This window comes from Sorex araneus, chromosome 3 (genome assembly GCF_027595985.1).
Source record: "Sorex araneus isolate mSorAra2 chromosome 3, mSorAra2.pri, whole genome shotgun sequence".
NCBI classification, from domain to species: Eukaryota; Metazoa; Chordata; class Mammalia; order Eulipotyphla; family Soricidae; genus Sorex; species Sorex araneus.
The window spans coordinates 138,029,160-138,048,398 of record NC_073304.1 but is presented as its reverse complement, the minus strand read 5'-3'; positions in this window follow the sequence as shown (position 1 = coordinate 138,048,398).

The window sequence follows — 19,239 nt, the reverse complement described above, 5'->3', positions numbered from 1 at the left end:
AACTCTCTCTCCTCATCTACTTGGTAGATTTTCTCCCTCCCTCCCTCCCTCCCTCGTTCCCTCTCCCTCCCTCCTCCCTCCCTCTCTTCCCTTCCTTCCTTCCTTCCTTCCTTCCTTCCTTCCTTCCTTCCTTCCTTCCTTCCTTCCTTCCTTCCTTCCTTCCTTCCTTCCTTCCTTCCTTCCTTCCTTCCTTCCTTCCTTCCTTCCTTCCTTCCTTCCTTCCTCCCTTTTTTCTATGCCCTAGATAGGCCTAGGATATAAGTGCAGTCACACAATAGGGGACATGGAGCTGCCATCACAGACCCCAATGACAGGATGGACCATCACTGATACCTTTCATGCAGACTTTACTGACACTCCTGTTCAATCTTGTCCCTTTTATTGATTGATTCCCTGTTTTGGGGAAGGGAGTGGTACTCTTCAGCCGTGCTGGGGGCAGGGAGGCAGGGGGAGAGAACCACTTCGATAAATTTTCTGTGAGTTTTTGTGCTGGCCCGACTATCCAAAGCTCAAAGACAGTGACTATTTGGATCTACCGGGCTATACCCCATAGACAGGAGGAGTATGAACACCTGAACTCACTGCAAGGCATGTGCTTTGAGTTAACTCCTCAGCCTTTCTGTCATTTCTGGGTTTTTAGCACTTTTGGCTTTCCAGATTTTTTTAAATGGTATGTATAATAGCGATGTTCCATTAGTCACTGACAGTATATAACATTTATACACCATGCTTGACTCAAACATAAGGATTTCCTGAGGGGATGATGCCAAGGAATTGTAGGATTACTGCATAGGTGCCGAAGTGTCTACGCTCGTTCATCCTCAGACTTTCCCTGCTCTCTCTCTCTCTCTCTCTCTCTCTCTCTCTCTCTCTCTCTCTCTCTCTCTCTCTCTCTCTCTCTCTCTCTCTTTCTCTGGATGACTCCCCTCTGGAATTCGTCATTGGGTTGCTCTAAGATTCTCAGGCCTGAGGGTGGCACACCCTTCCTACCTGAAGCAACAAAAGCAGTCTGTTTTAACACCTCTGCTGACACAGTCTGTTGGCACTCCCCGGTCACTCTGTTCTATGGGATAAAAGTGATTTCTGGTACTTAATAACTTCCCCCCATGTGAAGTGACTGTTCTGATGGGGAAGATCACTACAAAAGAGAGAGGAGAAGCTCAGTCATTCCCTGTCTCATCTCTGTCAGGCCCTGGGCACATTCATATTCTCGACAGAGCCTAGTACTGGTAAGAACCCGTGAGGAGTGACTGTCCAACAGTAGAGGCAGAACCTGACCCAGCACCAGACGAGAGAAATGCTTGGAGAAATGTCTCAAATGAAATGGCAGCCATATCTGATCAAATTTTTCATTAATTCAAGCTCCTAAGTGCCACTGCAGTGACTCAAGCATGGTGACCTATGAAGGGAGTGACTAAACTGACCTCCTATATGCCTCACTACTTCTCAACCTTCCCTCTGGGTGCAGAGAGGGAGACATTTATTTTATTTATTTATTTATTTATTGAATCACCATGAGATACAGTTACATACTTATAAACTTTTATGATTACATTTTAGTCATACAATGATCAAGCACCCATCCTTCCACCAGTGTCCATTTTCCACCACCAATGTTCCCAGTATCCTTCCCGCCACCCCCATCCCATCCCACCCTCTGCCTGTGTGGCAGGTACATTGACAGGGAGAAATTTTCCTCCAGCCACGACTGGGTTAAGTAAGGCACTAGGTTTTAAAAGAGTGATGATTTTGTGTATACATGCGGAGATGTTTATGTGCAAGTGTGTGTATGTACACAAGTATGCACAGGCATGCCCACAAGTTCCACTGCTTGATGACTTATATTCACTAACTAACAGAAAATCCATTCAAGCCCTATTTAACTATATTCCAAAGGGCTTTCTTTGGTAGTGTTTATCATTGGGTTCTTTAAACGACTGTATTTCCTTGTACAGACACAGAAAAAAAGTAGGTAGGTTCATGTACATAGATGAGAAGAGGAATATTCCAATGCATTTTAGTGGGTTTCTTGCTTGCAATTCTCTTTGGGGGAAGTTCAGTGACACTAAGGTTAATATCATTTCAAGAAATGGGAGAATTCCACATTATGAGCAGAATTGAACTGTAATTACCTTTGCAGTCACTTGCCATGTATGTAAATTAAATAGTAACTGGTTTATATTATCTTTTCTAGACCTGGCTTCTTCCCTGATGCTTTTATTTTGCAGGAAAGTGCGCAATATAGCAACCAGTAGCCTGCCCCAGACTCTCTTTCTAGGAGGTTTTCTGGGTAGGGAATTTCTTTCCAAAGGACAATGCACAAGCAAAGTTGACTCGTGAGTGCGTGTGTGTGTGTGTGTATGTGTGTGTGTGTGCGCGCGCGCGCGTGCACTCATGGAATACTAAGGCTAGAGGAACATGCTGATTGCAGAGCTCACAACTTCCTAACCTACATCTTTCTGATATAAACAGAAAGATTGCCTTTAAAGCCATTTGAGGAAGTGAACGCATTAGGAATCTTTAGATCCTCTAAAACTGAACAAAAATTGGCTTCAGGAAAGAAGTGACACTGTTGATCAAAGGAACAAGGTACTAAGAGAAAAACTATCTTTTCTTATTTTGTTTCTTTACTTTGGACCACACCTGGCAGTTTTCAGGTTCTATTTCTGACTCTGTGCCCAGGGTCACTCCTAGTAGTGTTCTGGGGACAATATATAGTGCTAGAGATTGAACCAAAGTCAGTTGCATACAAAGAAAATGCTTAATCCCTGTACTCTCTCTCTCCAGCCCTCAGAAGACTGTATTATTTTGGTTCCCTAAAAAAAAAACCTGAACATGAAATTTTAAAAATAACCTACGTTTTATTAACAAACAAATTTCAGAAAATTCTAGGATGGGAGTAAAGGAAATCTTCAGATAGGCATTAAAAAAATAAATAACTTCATCTTTTGACAGAATTTAGTCCTTGATTACCCTGATGGAGATATATCCCAAGGATTCCAGTTCTTTATGTCTGCGAGTTCTCTGCTTTATGAAGGCAGGGTGGCACCAGTAGTCCCAGAGCACCCTACGGAAACATGCACAGTATGTATAGTTCACTAGACATCAAGGTAGAGTCTGTGAAAATCAGAAAAAGAGTCTAAGAATAACAATGTACTTGCTGTTATGGTAATTTTTATGTTTTATAATCCACTTGATTACACATGGAGTGCTCAGACCAAAGACTGTTGGCGATGTTTCTGTGTGGGTGTTTTGGGGTGAGATGCCTGCCTAAAATCGGTAACGAATGAAACAAGAGTGTACTCCAACATGCAGGGGCAACATCATCCAATCAGATGGAAACCTGAATTCAGCAAAACAATAATCCTTCATCCAGTGCAAAAAGAAGTGTCTCCTTTCTTTCAACCTTGAATTGAAATAGCTTTTCTGGGTTTTGAACTTGTAGTCCTGTGGACTGAAGCTAACTATACCACCAGCTCTGCTGAGTCTCTAGCTTGACAATTCAACCCAAAACCCAAATTTGGATATTAATGTGTATACCTAACTCTGTAATCACATTAATAAATAAATATATATATTTATATTTGTGTATATACATATATATGTATATATATACATATATATGTATGTATAATCTTTTTTTCTCTACTGCCTCCTCTTCAATAATTTTCAATCTGAGATAACTGGAAATGTAGAATTGGCATTTACTGAGATGAGAAAGACTTAAGGGAACATTTTTGAGATATCAAGAGTTCAGTTTTGAAAATTAAATTTGAGGTAATTACTCATCCCAATACAGATATCAAATAGGTTGTATGATTTAGACTACATGGTGTTATAATCTACAGCAAAGGTGGTATTAAATATGTACAACCAGGTGGAATTATCGAACAAGGGCCTATAGTAAAACTATACCATGATTGTACATAAAATAATTTAAATAGAGGAAAAGAAGGTAATAGGGAATGTCAAACTTAAAGTTCAGGCAAGGGCTCAAAGGAATTAGTAGAATGTTTTAACATATTAAACTGGTCCTGAGCAGATAGAATATTACTATATAATAGGAGTGAGGTCTGAGAGTCACATGAACTATGAACATAAAGATTAGACAAAGGATTCATGTAAGTGAATAGCAATATTAGGTTCACCTGCTAATTTTAGGCAAGTGATTAATTTTCATGTGTAAACCATTCCCAAATTTAGTGATTTGAAATAAACAACAGCAAGTAAAAGTCTTGAGTTGGATTTTTGACTTTAGACTAGAATTATAGTTTTGAGTTTAAATAATTTGAAGACTTTTTTACTCATGTGATAGGCCTGGAGCATCTTACCTCTCTCTCTCTCTCTCTCTCTCTCTCTCTCTCTCTCTCTCTCTCTCTCTCTCTCTCTCTCTCTCTCCCTCCCCCTACCCTCTGTGCTAACACTCCAGCCCCTACCCTAGGCATCTATTTCTTTTTTTTTTCTTTTTTTTGGGCCACACCCAGCGATGCTCAGAGGTTACTCCTGGCTTTGCACTCAGGAATTACTCCCGGCGGTGCTTGGGGGACCATATGGGATGCCGGGGATCGAACCCGGGTCGGCCGCGTGCAAGGCAAACGCCCTACCCGCTGTGCTATTGCTCCGGCCCCTAGGCATCTATTTCTTATAGTACTGTATAGCACTGTTGTCCCATTGTTCATTGATTTGCTCGAGCGGGCACCAGTAACGTCTCCATTGTGAGACTTGTTACTGGTTTTGGCATTTCGAATACTCCACGGGTAGCTTGCCAGGCTCTGCCATGGGGGCAAGATACTCTTGGTAGCTTGCCGGGCTCTCCGAGAGGGATGGAGAAATGGAACCCTGGTCAGCTGCATGCAAGGCAAATGCCCTATCCACTGTGCTATCATTCCAGTCCCCTATTTTTTTTATGCCAAATAGAAATAGACTGTTTTGTATTGGAGTCTGTGGTTCAAAGTATGGTCTGGGCTGTAAATCTGATGATCAAACAAAAGTATATCATATATGTATGTACATATATATGTGTGTATATATTATACCTTTGTAGGACCAAGGATATATGTATCCAAGGATATGTGTGTATGTATGTATGTGTATATATATATATATATATATATATATGTATATAACTGTCTTCCCCTGCCCCCTTTTTCTTTCTTGGCCTGAGGTTCACAATACTGTTACTGAAGGAGTGTCATGCATATCACTTTAACAGAAGTGATTTTAAGTGGTTTAAGGTTTTGAAGGACGAGATAAATCAATGTAACACTTACCAAAATGGAGGATCTTAAGCAATAAAGAGGGCAATAAAGAGGAATTGAACCCCGGTCGGCTGCATGTAAGGCAAATGCCCTACCTGCTGTGCTATGACTCCAGTCCCTAGATATCTATTTCTTATACCAAATTGAAATAGACTGTTGTATATTCAAGTCTGTAGTTCAAAGTATGGGTCTGGGCTGTAAGTCTGAAAATCAACAAAAGTATATCATATATGTATGTACATATATATAAATATTTATACCTTTATAGGACCAAGGATGCTTCTCTAAAATTTTGATTTCCATTTATGTCTTGAAGTACAAATAGGAATTGTCTCTACTTAAACGAGTCCAGGGGAACAGTGGGTGTGAAGTTTCTGAATCATTCCTAATTAATGTCAGAGGCAAGAAAATCATTGATTCCAGATGCTCTGATTGCCATAGTAAGCAAACTTTCATTCAAACTAATGACTTTATGGATATTCTAAGTGACATCTTTGTGCCCATTTCTGTTGTTTTTCTCAGTAAGAATCTATTGTCAACATTAAACAAAATTCATTTTAAAGGCTTATACAAAATAGATATGTTTGTCAGAAAAGTTTGCTACTTTGTGCTAAATGGTACCATTAAATATGTAAAGGTTCACTGACAGTAAGATTTTATAGCAGGATACAAGCTGAAAGGCTTCAGGAAGAATTAAGTAATAATTTTTGTTTAAAATTTCCTTTAAAATAAATTCAACAAAGAGAGTGAAAGAGAACAAGAAAGATAAATACAGCAATGGAATAAATACGTAGAAATAGAAGAGTTGATGCAGAAAACAAATATTGACCAAGTTGGAGAGTGGATTGTTTTAGAAACCAAACATTCTCAAGATAAAATCTGGAAAAATACACTGAACCTATGAAAAGAAATGTTCCAGTTGCCAAAACCAGTGCTATCAGTCCTGAATTGGAGTCAAGCAATAGGACTGAACTGGGAGCCAGGGAGCATCGTGAAAGATGGGCGGCATGATATGGGCCCAACTAAATGGTGATTAATAGCTCACCATAGAGCCCAAGCACTCACCCCATCTAATAGCAAAAAGGAACATGTTAAACAAATGTGCTATTTGTACCTGGCCCTTTAGCGAGGGAAAAGTTGACTTTCCACAAAGAGGAGTGACTCCTATGAAGGAAGAGCCCCTTTAAGAGTATTGCAGCCTTTGAACAGAACTGATGAAGAGATACCTAATCAAGTGTTCCTACTGCATACACAGATATTAGGAACCTTTGTTATTTTTGTATTCAGTGCAATGGAAATTCACTGTATCACTGTCATCCCGTTGCTCATCGATTTGCTCGAGTGGGCACCAGTAACGTCTCCATTGTGAGACTTGTTACTGTTTTTGGCATATTGAATATGCCACGGGGAGCTTGCCAGACTCTGTCGTGTGGGCGGGATACTCTTGGTAGCTTGCCAGGCTCTCCAAGAGGGATGGCGGAATCTAACCTGGGTCTACTGTGTGCAAGAGATACGCCCTACCCGCTGTGCTATTGCTCCAGCCCGAAATGGAAATTAAAGGGAATTTTCCCAAAGGGAAAAGCTACACATGACTCAAAGGACAGATTAAATAAACAGAACACACTGAAATGAAAAGTGACTCAAGCTTCCTTCAAGCCCTTCCCTTTGTCAATAAAATAAAACTGGAGAATCAAGAAAGTCCATGCACAGTCACTCAATGTTCTAGTCTACTGGTTGGTTTGCATCATGAAAGAAATATGGCAGCAAGAAAAATGACACAGTTGATTTTTATTTACTATAACTATGTGAGCTTGAGCAGTACTCCTTGAGTACTTGAGTACACCTATAGAACTTAATTTTTCTTGAGAAATGAATAAGAAATATTTCATTCCTGTTCGTTTCTAGACTTACAAAAGATGGATCTAAGAAATAATTTTATTTAGGTAGTTCTAAATGTCTGAGAATGCAACCTGGAAAATTCAGAATATTTTAGATAGGTGAAAATATCAAGAAATTATGATGCCAGAGGATGCACATAAATACATTGATATGGGTTATATACAAAACCTGTACTTCAGAAAGTGCCTTTTAAAGTCTGCTACCCACAGAGTGCCTTTGCTTTTTTATTTTTATATTTTTTGCTAAAATAAAGAGTTCTGAAAAAATTCTCTAAATTTAAAACTTTCTCATTGGTCATTAGTGGTCCAAAAGTCTATGAGCAGAGCAGAAAATATAACCACTATATCAGTAGTTCCTTCTTTCAGTATTGGTGAGTTAAGTCAACAAGACATTTACGGTTTGCTCACAAAGAGGATTACTAGGTTCTTATGTCATCCACATATACATAATGATTCTGAAGTGGCTACCTTATATGTGCAATGATTCTGAAAAAAGGAAGTGGAAGTTTGTTGACTAATCTCTGTTCCATGTTTTGTTTTCCTATTGCTAAATACAACAGCTATTGAACTCATGATAGATATAAATTTCAGCTAAAAATTAAAGAGAGAAGTCTAGCATACATGAATTTTTTTCTCTTTCTTTACAGGGAATCCCTGAAAACATCAGGTAAATTCATTGGATGTTGTTTAATTTATTGTAATCTATGATTTTAAATAAAATTGTAATCAAACTAAATTTCTTCTTTGATGAATATTTTAGTGTGTAAATTAGATTTAAATTGTACATGCACCCATACATTTTGATAAAAATATGATTTTCTTACTAAATTTTCAAAACAATCTTTTAATGACATCTGCATTAATGAACATAAAAATTCTATAATTTGAGGATTAAATGTGTTATATTGATTGACATTGTATATTCATATATTCATATACTGAAAGTTTCAGTTTTTAAAAATTTGAAGTATATTTTTATTTGCATAACTTTCTCAGAAAGAATAACCATGATTTTGCTTGAAAATGCCATTCCTGAAGTTTTTCTCCATTTCTTACAACAACAACAAAAAAATCTGTGTAAACTGAATTCAATGATTTATTTCAAATCCACAAGAGAACTGACTTTTCAGGGGAAATTAGTAGCACCACAATAAAAAGGAAAGATGTATTTGAAGAGTTACATGTGAGAGAATTGCTTATCTGGAGCAAAAACCAGGAGCTATAAACTTAAGTATCAATTAAGATACATATGAGGTCATTTTCATGATTGGAAGTTTAGCATGAGAGAAAACTTATGGGACGGCTGCTTTAGAGCTACCTTACATTTTTTCTTTTTACTTTACCTGCAGAGAACTCACCAAGTTTTCAAGATGAAGAGAGCTGAGACTTTTTTTTCCTTCTGAACGATACAAAGAGCTTTATTCCTAAAGAATGTCTTCTACCTTTTTTAAAATTTGTTTTATTTTGTTTGGGGGGCACACTCAGCCTCTAGGATTTATTACTAGATTTGAACTCAGGGATCACTCCTGGTGGTGCTCAGGAGAATTTATGTGGTGCTGGGGACAAACCTAGGTCGGTCACATGCAAGGTAAGCACACTACCCAGTGTACTGTCACTCTGGTTCAGTAATGTCTTCTTTCTAGGGCCAAGAGCTTAACCAGACATTGTATCAGAGCTCTGTATGGAAGGATTCTCTTCTCACACACTCCCTACCCCTTTTCCCCCATTTTTCCTGTTTCACTGAAGCAGGGAACAGCCCTACATGAAGAATCACATATAAAAGTCACAGGTCAGAAATACATATCCACCAAGTGGTTGAGATTTAATTGAATTCTGTTTGCTAATATTTTGTTGAGAATCTTCGCATCTGTGTTCATCAGGGATATTGGCCTGTAGTTTTCTTTTTTTGTGGTGTCCTTGTTTGCTTTTGGTATTAGGGAGGTGTGAGCCTCATAGAAACTGTCTGGGAGGGTTTCTGTTTCTTCAATTTCCTGGAAAAGCTTGAGAAGAACTGGCAATAGGTCCTCTTTAAATGTTTGGAAGAATTCGCTAGTGAATCCGTCTGGGCCTGGGCTTTTGTTTTTGGGAAGACTTTTGATTACCGTTTCAATTTCCTTGATGTTAATAGGACTATTCAGGAACTCCAGGTCTTCTTGGTTCAGCTTTGGGAGATTATAGGAATCCAGGAATTTATCCATTTCTTCTAGGTTCTCCTGTTTTGTGGCATACAGATTTTCAAAGTAGTCTCTGATGATCTTTTGAATTTCATTGGTTTCTGTTGCGATGTCCCCCTTTTCATTTCTGATTCGACTTATAAGTGTTCTCTCTCTTTCTTTGTGAGTCTTGCTAGTGGTTTATCAATCTTATTTATTTTCTCAAAGAACCAGCTCTTGGTTTCATTGATCTTTCGAATTGTCTTTTGGGTTTCCATGTCGTTAATTTCTGCTCTAAGTTTTATTATCTCTTTCCTTCTGCCTGGTTTGGGCTCCTTTTGTTGGTCCTTTTCTAAGGTCTTGAGCTGTGAAGTCAAGTTATTTATGCGGGCCCTTTCTTCCTTCCTGAGATATGCTTGCAGAGCTATAAATTTTCCCCTTAAAATGGCTTTAGCTGCGTCCCACAGGTTCTGGTAGCTCGTGTCTTCATTCTCATTTGTTTCCAGGTACCTTTTGATTTTCTCCTTGATTTCCTTCCTGACCCACTCATTGTTCAACATAGAGCTATTTAATTTCCAGGAGTTTGATTTATTTTTCTGCATCTGTCCATGATTAACTTCTATTTTCAGTGCATCATGGTCTGAAAAAATAGCTGGTACAATGTCTATTTTGTTGATTCTGTTGAGGTATGTTGCGTGGCCTAGCACATGGTCTATTCTGGAAAATGTTCCATGTGCACTGAAAAGAATGTGTATTCCCTTTTTTTTGATTTAGAGCCCTGTATAGATCTACTAGCCCTCTCTCTTCTATTTCTTCCTTCAAAGCCATTATTTCCTTGGTGAGTTTTAATCTTCTTGATCTGTCCAGAGGTGATAGGGCAGTGTTGAAGTATCCAACTACTATTGTGTTGCCCACAATGTCCTTCTTAAGGTCTGTTAGCAGCTGTTGTAGGTATTTAGCTGGCCCCTCATTGTGTGCATACACGTTTAGGAGTGTGATTTCTTCCTGCTGTACATATCCCTTGATTAATAAAAAGTGGCCTTCACTATCCCTTCTAATCTTTTTCAACCTGAAGTCTATGTTGTCTGATACTAGTAAAGCCACCCCAGCTTTTTTGAGGGAGTTGTTTGCTTGCAGAATTGTTTTCCATCCTTTGAGTCTGTGTTTGTTCTAGCTATTCAGATGTGTTTCTTGCAGGCAGCAGAATGTTGGGTTGAGTCTCTGAATCCATTTTGCCAGTCTGTGTCTCTTAATTGGTGAATTAAGACCATTGACATTCAGAGAGATTATTGTCATAGGGTTTTGTGTCATCTTTCTGTAAATGTTTGTTGTGCTTGTAGGGGTTTTTCTTGTCTTATAGTAGCTCCCTTAGCCCTTCTTTTAGGTTTGGTTTAGAGTCTATGAAGTTCCTGAGTTGTTGTTTATCCACAAAATAGTGTATAATTCCTTCGAGTTTGAATGAGAGTTTGGCCAGATAAAGTATACTTGGTGAGGCATTCATTTAATTGAGTTTTTTCACTATATCCCACCACTGCCTTCAAGTTTGACGGGTTTCCTCCGCTAGGTCTGCTGTGAACCTAAGGGGTGCTCCATTGTACGTGATTTCCTTCTTCGACCTTGCGGCTTGCAGTAATGTGTCTCTATCTGTTACATCCATCATCCTAATTATGATATGTCTTGGAGTTTTTCTGTTAGGGTCTCTTTTAGCTGGTACCCTTCTGGCTCCTTGAATCTGGATGTCTGCATTGTTCAGCTCTGGGAACTTTTCAGCAATGATTTTTTTGACTGTGGCTTTTTCATTGGAGTTGGTTCCCTGTCCTTCTGGTAGTCCAATGATTCTAATGTTGTTCCTCTTGAATTCATCCTCTAGGACTCTAATTCTCCCTAGAGCTATTTTGAGGTCTCTCCCCATTGATTGTTGTTGCCTATAGGCTGTCTGGAGCTGATCTTCAAGCTCACTGATTCTGTCCTCTGCTGCAGTCATTCTATTGTTGAGGGCACCCACTGAGTTTTTTAATTCATCTACCGAATCCTTTATTTGTGACATTTCCTTCTGTAGGTTTTTTCTTTCTGTTCTCATTTCTTCCCGTAATTTCTCAGCTGTTTGTTGTTATCATTTCTGTGAGGTCCTCCTTTAATGTAACGAATACCTTGTCAAACTTTCGATTGAGTTGATTGAACATCTTGAGGATTTCACCTCTGAATTCTTTATCAGAGAGCTCCAGGTTGTAGGTAAGGTCTACTGATGCATCAAGACTCTTTTCTTCGTCCTCCCCTTGTGGCGGGGATTTGCACTGTTTCTTCATATTGCTGAAAAAGGGATTGGACCAGTGGGCCAGCGCTGAAGGTGATGAGGGTCTAGGTGGGCGTTGCTCAGAAAGGGTGGAGCCAGGGTCCGAGGAAGACGGTGCGGGGGGAGGGGAGGTGCAGGCACAGATGGGATGGCGCCCGTTCACTCCACTGACCTGAAAAAGGGAGCGGACCAGTAGGCCAGCGCTGAAGGTGATGAGGGTCTCAGTTGAGATTTAATTGAAAGATTATATATTGTTTCTTACTTTAACATCTCACCAGCTAAATTCCAACATAATAGTGAAGTGGTTGAAAGACATAATATTTCTCTGAAAAATGAAATTAGGAAAATCTGAAGTCAGAGGAAAGAGAAAAAATAAGGGTTAGAAGTTTTGGGCTTTTCTGGCCTTTTAGGTGTAAGAAACATTAAATGAAACCCAAATGCTAATTTGAGTAACATAAATTCATATTTTAGAGGCCTCTTTGCCTCAATTTCTATTCTAAATGACATGCCCAGTTTTCAACAACAAAAAAAATCATGGGCTGGGAAAAATTGTACGGCAGATCAAGTTCTTTCTTTATTTGTGACTGACCCAGATTTTATCTCTGGCACCACATTTATCCATGGCACCCTGAGACTGCCAGGGTGATACCTGAGCACATACCCAGGAGTAAACCCTGGTTAAAGCTCTGAGTAAGCAAACAAAAATTGCAGTGCACAACAAAAGTTAATGAAGACACAGTATTAAAAAATCCACAGAAAAAAATCATGAGAACCAAACTTAGATATGCTATAGAATTTATAAGACAGAGTTTAAAATATTCATATTTAATGTGCTGATAAATCTAATGAGAAAGTTAGTTCAAGATAAAATGTGAGAATAGATCTATAGCATCAGCAAAGATAAAGAAGTCATAAGAAGTAAGGAAAATGTTAATCAAAGCAACAATAAGACAATATTTCACATAAGTGAAAATGGCCTGCATCAAAAAATTCTCAAAATAATCAATGTTGGTTGGATATGGTGAGAAAGGAAACCTCATTCTCTTTTGATGTGAATGTCACCTATTCAGCCTTGATGGAAATAGGTTCAACATTACTGAAATCTATTCTCACTTAACAATGTCAGAATAGGAGACTATAGAAATAGTAAAGGTTATACAGGAGATATGCTTATCTTGTATGCATCCAGCCTCAGTTTGATCCCCAGAACTGCCTATGGCTGCCCAAGTACCGTTAGGAATGATCCCTGAGCACAAAACTAGTATAATCCCTGAACACATTTAGTTGAACACAAACACAGAAACAAAAACTGTAAGAAACATTAAATGAAGCCCAAATGCTAATTCGAGTGACATAAGTTCATATTTTAGAAGTAAGTATATAATAGAATTTCCATATGATCCAGTGATTCTACTTCTAAGCATCTACACCCCAAAGATAAAATTACTAATTTGAAAGAACATATGCATACTCATGTTCACTGCAGCACTCACAAGTAATCCACAATGGTCTAGACACAACCCACATGTCTGATTACGGATGAATGGATCAAAAGTTGTATATATACACAATGGAATACCAAGCAGTTGTAGTAAAAGATGAAACAATGAATTCTGTTGCAATGTGGATGAAAGTGGATAGTATCATGTTAATAAAAACAAGTCAGAATAGAAGGACAAATACCAGATGATTTCATTAATCTGTTAAATACAGAGAGTCGAAAGAAGATGTTAGACAGTATCTAACAAATAATTTCCTTAGCATTGGAATAAAAAACCAATTACCAAATAGTGGTTAGAGGGTTGTGGAGGAAAGAATTCCTTACTAGAAGAAATATAGAGACAGTGGTGGAGGATCTTGAACACTTTTAGTAGGGGTGTGATCATTTATATATTTATACCATAAACCTTAACACTACACGTAACTAAACTGTAATATATAATACAACACTTAAAGGGTTAGAAAATATATGCTACGCTAACAGTAATCAAAAGACAGCTGAACTAGATAATTAATTATTATTATTATTATTATTATTATTTTGCTTTTTGAGTCACACCCGGCAATGCACAGGGGTCATTCCTGGCTCATGCACTCAGGAATTACCCCTGGCGGTGCTCAGGGGACCATATGGGATGCCGGGATTCGAACCCGGGTCGGCCGAGTGCAAGGCAAACACCCTACCCGCTGTGCTATTGCTCCAGCCCCTAGATAATTAATTTTAAACAAGCAACCTAAGAAGAAGAGAAATTGTCACAAATATAGCTTATCACTACAAAATAAAAATGGGTCATGTGGTCAAGAAGATAGAATGATCCTAAATATATATGTAACTATACAATACCAAAATGTATTAAGCAAAATCATATGACTAAAGGAAAATAAGACAAATGTACTATTATACTTTGTTATTTTAACCCAATTATCAGTGATGAAGTCAACACACTGAATATCATGAGTAGTTTACTAGTTGACATGGTCAACATTTTTAGAATACTGTATTTAATAACAGTAAACTATCAAATGCCTCCTTGGCAATAGGACTGCTTTCCTTTTTGGGGGGAAACCCCAACAACGGTAGTGAGTTGTGTGTTGAAACATGGAATGTAATCGAGATAAGGCATAAACGAAGTGGAACTTATCATGTACAAGGGTGGGGACTGGGGAGGTGGGAGGGGGCGGCAGGTATACTGGGGGGGTTGGTGATGGGAGATGGGCACTGGTGAAGGGAAGGGTGTTTGAGAATTGTATAACCGACATAATCCTGAGAACTATGTAACCCTCCACATGGTGATTCAATAAAATTATTAAAAATAATAATAATAATAATAATTAAATAAAATAAAATACTTATATCTATTTAAAAAAATAATAACAGTAAAACTTATTTTTCAAGCTTATATAAATTTTTTCAAATATAAGCTATATTCCAAATCATAAAACATACCTTAGTATATTAGGAAATGCAGTCACACAATACATGTCTACTAGAATTGAACGTCTAGATAAGTAGATAATGTATTGTGAGAATTATGTTTCTCACTACTTGGGTGAGGGATTATAGATAAACAAGGAAAAAATATTAGGATGGGCCATCGACTAATATACTAGTATTAGCCATAAGTATGACATACTTAACATATTAACTTAGTATATGAACTGTTTGTTACATGTAGAATTATTATAAATATGTGCATGTATATAGGTTAGTATACAATTATACATCTATTTTAGCTGAGAATATCTAAAATTATAATATCTCAGAAACAGTGAGCATCTTTGTGATAGTTTTATTTTCTAATGTAATTCAACAATAAAACTAATAAATAAGTAAGTGATCCCAGAGCTACATAAGAGTTTCATATATATGTTTCTGTTTTTATGCAAACCTAAATTGTATGCTTAAAAGTCTATTTTTAAAATTAAAACATAAAATTGGCATTTTAAATAAAGACAGAAGATAACATCTAAAAATTTAAAAATATTCCATACTTGTAGCCAAGTTATACTAATACTGAATAAAGTAAATAAAACAACTTTGAAAAGACTTTTAAAATTATTAAAATGCTCAAGCTGGTTGAAGTTTCACTAAGACTGATATAAAGTTTAGCAATGTGGTAGTATGGTGAAACAGAATACATCAATGAGACTTCTTCAAGGTAGACTACCTAAAGCTCTCTGGGATGCTCTATTGGTTATTTCTGTTCCCCAAATCCTATTCTCAATTGATGTGGTTTGCTGAGTCTTGGTTTTAAACTACACATATTTTTGTTCAAATATCGCCATCTGGGTTTTTAGACCCATTAAGATCTTCCAAATGACTGACAATGGAGAGCCTCCCAGCTTCATGAACAGAGACAAATATTTGACTTCCTGAAGGAACAGTATCCTGTTGACCTCAACTGAAATATACACAGAGTCACAGGGTTAGCTGACAGTGGTACACTGATCAGGGTTTGACACAACATAGTCCAGCCAATTTTAGATTTAAAAGCAAAGTTCTCATTTCTGTTATTTTCACTATAAGTTCTAATGAGTCTTTCCAGGTACTTTTTTTTTTTAACCACACTTAGTACATCTAAATTATTAGGGGGAAAAACATTTTATTTTCCACTTTAGGAGCTCAAGAAGGATTTAATGGATGGTTATTTTCTGATTCATGTGGCATCAACTCGGACAATAATATATATGAAAGATAGTATGGAAATTCTTTGAGAAAGTAAGAAAAGCAATCCCATATAACCCAGTGATTTCACTTCTTGGCTTTAGCCCCACCCTCCCACTCCCAAAGCAAAAACCTTAACTCAGAAAGATACATTCATGCATAAGTTCATTTCAGTGCTTAGCACAAAGATCAGGATATGAAAACAACATAAATTTCCAGTGATAAATAAATGGATAAAGATGTTGTGTTATGTATGCACAATGGACTACACCTCAACTATAAGGAAAGATGAAATACTGCAGTTCATTGCAACATGAGGTAACTGGAGAGTATCACATTAAATGAAATAAGTTAAAGGGGGTAGAATAAGTATTTCAATCTCAGTCACCTGTAGTATACAGAGAAATAAAAATAGCATATATAGTATTAGATGATGACAAACCTTGACCTTGGATTACAAAACTCAGATTACCAGCAGTAGGAGTAGTTGGAAGGGGTGAATGAAGAGGTAGACAGTAACCTAAGGACAGTGGCCGGTGGTAGTGGGGGGCAGGGGTACAGTAACTTTGTACACAATATCATAAATGTTAATACTATTGTAACTATGTTATCTAAACTATAATTTAAAATAAATAATAAAAAATAAAATTACAAATAGGAGGTGGAGGATCCTACTCACCAAATGTCTGTTGTCTTTTATCTTCTTGACTTTATTCTATCTCTATGTTGTATTTCATCATCCAGGGGGTCATCATATGTCTAAAGATAATAAAGAAGCATAGTGGTTTGGGGGCAATCAGACTTTTATTTCTTGAATGGACTTCTCTTTTATAGTATTGTAGTATTAGAATGCATTTTGCATAAGATTAAAGGTAAAAGGTTGTCAATTCTGGGGCTGGAACAATAGCACAGCAGGTAGGGCATTTGCCTTGCATGCAGCCGACCTGGGTTAGATTCTCAGCATCTCATATGGTCCCCCAAGAACTGCCAGGAGTAATTCCTGAGTACAGAGCCAGAAGTAACCCTTGAGCATCACCGGGTGTGACCCAAAAAGGAAAAAAATGTTGTCAATTTATGAGCTGGATCTTTGGTCATTTTATGCCACTTCTGTCACATTCTATTAAACAAATGGATCCCAAGCTTTCTCACATAGCAGTGTGGGGAATATACACACCATTACTTCATGACAGGAAGCTCAGAAAATTAGTTGTCATAATCATCCTGCAATCTAGCTTCCAATGCCCTATATAACTATATAGATGGCAGCACTTAGTCCAGGTTGGCACATACTCTATGACCAAAATTAAATATCAGAACCACACTTCTAGGAAGATATAATTTTACTTTAGAAACATCTTGTCAAATAATCAGAAAAATGTATATAAAACTTAGCCACACTTAAAATGACCTAAAATGATGGTGGGAAAAGAACTACTCCATGATGAGGCCCATTGTTTTATTTTGCATTTGTGCTTTATTTATACTTAAATTAGTGCAAGCAAGTAGGATTACTTCATGATAATGCATTTTGAGAGACAGTTATCTTGTCATTAGACTGTTACATTTATTATATCAAAAAGAAAGAAATCTAGGGGTCTGAGTGATAGTACAGTCAGTAGGGTGCTTGCTTTGCATGTGGCTGACCCAGGTTCAATCCCCAACATCACATGTTGTCAGCCCTGACCAGATTGATCCCTGAGCACAGAGCCAAGAGTAAACCCAAAGCACAGCCATGTGCCTGCCCACTTCCAAAAAGAAAAAAAAAGAAAAGGAAAGAAAGAAGAGGGAAATCTTTTGAAATGTTCTAGGAACTTTCATTCTTAGCTAGGTTAGAATTTTAGAACTGTGATAAAGCATATTATATTTTAATATGAATTTAATACTTTTAGATTTAGGAGAACTATCATCAGAGTAACTAGTTGTCTTCCCCAGCGTCTTCAGACAACACAGTGGTTGTTCTTATCCAATCAGTGGCCTGAGTAATGGGAGCTACAGACCATACTTCAGAGCAGGTTGAGTGTCCCAGACTTCTACAAGGAAATGTTCAGTGAGAACATCTTTAGATTAGTCTTTCATCTGGGTTATGTATTAATAAAGTGGAGATAAGGCAGTTCATTCACCGAAATTCCTCCTAGGTAATAACCTTTCAGCAGCTCAAGTTCCTCCTGTTATCTCCTCAGGATTTCTGCAGAATAGAGATCAAGCATGACCACCCAGGGATGTTCAAGGGAGATGGTTCCCTACTTGCACCAACTCCCTGGACCAGCTTCAACCATATCAGGCCTGTCAAATGACCTCCCTAATTGTTGCATAAATGTCAGTGCCCTCTGGAATCAGTGTTACATAAACAGTGATAGGCTAATTTAAGATACATCCATGCTAAGCTCGTGGTCAGTGCTGGGAGAAGTCGCCATAAGTATCATCTCTTGGAGGGATGCCTAGATCTCCTTAGAGAAAATTCCATGGTGACTGGTATCAGGGCTTTTCAATGGCAAGAATAACATAGGCTGCCAACTAGATGCTTGTTCAAGGCTTTCTTCAGATTTCTGATAGAGATGACATTACTTTTCCTTTTTGTGATGTACTATTTCATTTGGAAGTCAAGGCTGGTTCTGCCTAAGCAGATTCTGCTGCAAGGAATTCAAGAAAGAAAGAATTCTTTTCTTTTATTTTTAAGACATCAAGGACACTAGACATTGCTAAATTTTCCTGTATATTATTACAATAACCCTGAATAATGTGCCAAAACCTTCCCTGGGGAACACAAAAAGTAAAAGAAGTTTTATTTACAGGTGTGTGGAAAAACTCTTAATATTTCATTGAACAGCAAAGCTACCATTGATACCTGACTAGACATTCCATAGACATTAATTTGATATTAGTTCTCATAAAGAGTCTTTGCAATAGCTGCATGCTATTGTGTATTAGGAAAATAGGAAAGAAAATATAAAATTGCTAAAGTTTGGTTTAGATCAGTTCTTTAATGAAAACTTCCCTTATGTTGACAGACATAGAAGGACTGCACTCATTTGTGGAGTGTAGGGTAGCATCACATGAGGCTGACACACAAGGACGGTAGATACAAGGGCCAGGGGGATTGCCCCATAGCTGGAAGACTGCTTCATGAGCGGAGGGGAGAAGGCAGATGGAATAGAGAAAAGATCACTAAAAAAATGATGGCTGGAGGAACCAGTTGAGATGGGAGATGCATGCCCAAAGTAGATGATGGACCAAACATGATGAACCAGTTGGGATGGGAGATGCATGCCCAAAGTAGATAATGGACCAAACATGATGACCTCTCAGTGTCTGTGTTGCAAGCTATAATGCCCAAAAGTAGAGAGAGAGCATAGGGAATATTGTCTGCCTTAAAGGCAGGGAGAGGGTGGGAAAGGGGGGCGGTGTATACCCGGGATATTGGTGGTGGGGAATGTGCACTGGTGGAGGGATGGGTGTTTGATCATTGTGAGAT